Raw genomic sequence first — 3822 nt, forward strand, 5'->3', positions numbered from 1 at the left:
GTTGATGAGGACGGGCCCACCAACGCCACTTTCACCATAGGCGCCCACCTCAAACCCGAGTAGGAGGAGGCCCTGGTCGGGTTCCTGCGTGCAAACAAGAAGGTATTCGCTTGGGAGCCAGACCAGTTGGCAGGGATCCCCAGGAGTGTAATCGAGCATCACCTCAATGTGTGCCCCAACGTGCGCCCTGTGAAGCAGAAGGCCAGGCGGCAGTCCACAGAAAAGCAGGTCTTCATCATCCAAGAGACCCGCAAATTAGAGGCCGCTGGGTTCATTCGCGAGGTCCGATACCCTGATTGGTTGGCCAACCCTGTCGTTGTGCCAAAGAAGGGAGGGAAGGAGTGCATGTGTGTCGACTTCACCAACCTCAACAAAGCGTGCCCGCAAGATCCGTTCCCGCTCCCCCGCATCGACCAGATCGTCAATTCCACTGCAGAATGCGACCTATTATGCTTCCTGGATGCCTTCTCTGGGTATCACCAGATCAAGATGGCGGCAGAAGACGTCGAGAAGACAGCCTTCCTAACCCCGTGTGGGGTGTACTGCTACACATGCATGCCATTCGGGCTGCGTAATGTAGGGGCGACCTTGCAGCGACTGATGCACATCACCCTGGGTCCGCAGCTCGGGAAGAATGTCGAAGCTTACGTCGATGACATCATGGTAAAATCTCGGGAGGCCAGGACCTTGATACAAGACCTGGAGGAAACCTTCGCGAGCCTCAACGCAGTAAACCTATGGCTCAACCCAGAGAAGTGTGTGTTTGGAGTCCCCTCGAGCAAGCTCTTGGGTTTCCTCGTGTCCCACCAAGGCATCGAGGCTAACCCGGAGAAGGTCAAGGCAGTGGAAGACATGAGCCCACCAAAGACCCTCAAAGAAATGCAGAAGCTCACGGGGCGCGTGACCGCGCTAGGGCGCTTCATCTCCAAGTTGGGGGAGTGAGCGCTACCTTTCTTCCAGCTAATGAAGAAAAAGGGGCCCTTCGAGTGGACTGAAGAGGCCGACAAGGCGTTCCAGGATCTCAAGAGATACCTGACCAGTCCACCGGTCATGGTGGCTCCGCGCCCTCAAGAGCCCCTGGTGCTTTACCTCGCCGCCACTCCCTACTCCGCCAGCGCAACCTTGGTGGCAGTCAGAGAGGAGCGTCGAATCAAAACCGCAGCAGCGGCCCGGGACGAGGCGGAACAGGAACGGGGAAGGCCCACAGAAACCGCTACAGCGGCTGAGGAGGATCAGTCGCCGTAGAGGGGTGCACCGGAAGCGGAAGAGGCCCCACTCCCAGATGGCCAGTCTCAGGAGTCCTCATTGCCTCAAGAGGCGCCAAGGTCTCCGAAGGGAGCCACTAGCACTGACGCACTCCACCTCGTTGAGCACCCAGTGTACTTCGTCAGCACGGTGTTGCGGGATGCAAGGGCACGATACCCCATGCCTCAGAAACTCCTCCTCGCGCTACTGGTGGCCTCGCGCAAGCTGCAACACTATTTTCAGGGTCACCTCATCAAGGTCGTCTCGTCATACCCCCTGGAGAGAGTGCTCAGGAGCCCCAATTCAGCTGGGAGGGTCGCTGAGTGGAACATAGAGCTCCAAGCGTTTCAGCTCGAATTCAGCACGACCAGAGTCATCAAGGGAGCAGCGTTGGCGGATTTTGTGGCAGAATGGATGGAGGCGCCAGGCCTCAAGGCCGACGAGGATCGGTCCCTGTCCTCGGGAAGCGAGGCGCCAGAAGGCTGGGTCATGTACTTCGATGGAGCGTTCTCCAGGCACGGCGCTGGGGCTGGAGCGGTGCTTATATCGCCCACTCAGGATAAGCTCTATTACGCCATGCAGCTTTGTTTCCAGCAAGGTGAAAAGGTCTCCAACAACATAGCAGAGTATGAAGGTCTAATAGCGGGCTTGAAGGCCGCAGCTGCCCTGGGGGTGAAACGCCTCACCATCAAGGGCGATTCGCAGCTCCTTGTCAACTTCTCCAACAAGGTGTACAAGCCGAAGGATGAGCACATGGAAGCCTACCTTGCGGAGGTCCGCAGGATGGAGAAGCAGTTCTGGGGGTTGCAGTTGCAGCATGTGCCCCGTGGCACCAATCAGGAAGCCGATGACATCGCCAAACGCGCGTCCAGGCGGTTACCTCAGGAGCCTGCCGTTTTTGAGGAGCGGCTCTTCAAGCCTTCAGCCCTGTCGTCATTATCAAACACGGCTCAGCCCCGGGAGGAGCTCCCCCAGCCACCAGCCTCAGGAGCTCCGGCCTGTGGCCCGGCCTCGGGAGCACGCCTGCTCCTGACGATGGAACCTCAAGAGGGATGTTGGATCACGGAGCTACTTAATGCAAGGGACCCTGCCGGAGAAGGAGGAGGAAGCAGAGCGAGTGGCACGCCAGGCCACGGCATACTGCATCAAAGATGGAGAGCTCTACCGGAAGCGACCAAACAATGTATCCATGCGCTGCATCTCCAGGGAGCAAGGGAAGGAACTACTGGAAGATATACATGGCGGAGACCGCGGCCATCATTCATCATCACGGACCCTCATCGGCAAGGCATTCTGCAGTGGGTTTTATTGGCCCACCGCGCTCAATGACGCCATGGAACTAGTAAAAGCTTGTGAAGCCTGCCAGTTCCACGCCAAGCAGATCCATCAGCCAGCAGGAGGCTTGCAGACTATCCCCCTTTCGTGGCCATTCGCAGTCTGGGAGCTGGACATCTTGGGCCCGTTCCCTCGGGCGCCAGGGGGCTACCCCTACCTTTACGTTGCCGTGGACAAGTTCACCAAGTGGGCTGAAGTAGAGGCTGTCCGCACCATTCCCGCGGGTTCCGCGGTCAAGTTCATCAAGGGAATCGTGAGCCAGTTCGGGGTGCCGAATCGCATCATCACGGACAACGGTTCGCAGTTCACCAGTAACCTGTTCAAAACATACTGTGCTAACCTTGGAATGCAGATATGCTACGCTTTAGTGGTGCACCCCCAAAGCAACGGCCAGGCCGAGCGGGCAAATGCGGAGGTCCTGAGGGGCCTCAAGACTAGGACGTTCAAGAAGAAGCTAGAGGCCTGCGGCATAGGTTGGTACAACGAGCTTCAGTCCGTGTTGTGGTCCATCCGCACCACCGTGACCAAGCCGACTGGAGAGACCCCATTCTTCCTGGTCTACGGAGTGGAAGCGGTCCTCCCTCACGAGGTGAGACGTCACTGCGCGCGGGTCCTGGTGTTCGACGAGGCGCAGCAGGGCGCCATGCGGGGAATGGACCTCGTGCTGGGGGAGGAACGTCGCCGAGAAGCCGCGCTGCGAGCAGCGAGGTACCAACAAGCGCTGTGGCGATATCACTACCGCAACATCCGCCCCGGACTCTTGAGGTAGGAGACCTCGTGCTCAGGCGGGTTCTCTCCAGGGAGGGACTACACAAGCTCTCTCCCATGTGGGAGGGCCCGTTCAAGGTTGTTCATGTTTTCAGGCCCGGCTCCGCGCGCTTGGAGACTCAGGAGGGAGTGCCGGTCTAGAATGCATGGAACATCCAGCACCTCCGGAGGTTCTACCCCTAAAAAGGCCCAGAGCCTGTGAAGCAAGGCGAGTGCCTGTGAAGCTATCGCATTTTGGAAAAGGCCCAGAGCCTGTGAAGCAAGGCGAGTGCCTGTGAAGCTATCACGTTTTGGAAAGGCCCAGAGCCTGTGAGGCAAGGCGAGTGCCTGTGAAGCTATCGCATTTTGGAAAAGGCCCAGAGCCTGTGAAGCAAGGCGAGTGCCTGTGAAGTTATCGCGTTTTGGAAAAGGCCCAGAGCCTGTGAAGAAGGCCAACGCCTGTGAAGCTCGCCGCCCGTGACACTCTCACGTAAT

Source organism: Triticum dicoccoides, chromosome 3A (genome assembly GCF_002162155.2).
Source record: "Triticum dicoccoides isolate Atlit2015 ecotype Zavitan chromosome 3A, WEW_v2.0, whole genome shotgun sequence".
Taxonomy (NCBI): Eukaryota; Viridiplantae; Streptophyta; class Magnoliopsida; order Poales; family Poaceae; genus Triticum; species Triticum dicoccoides.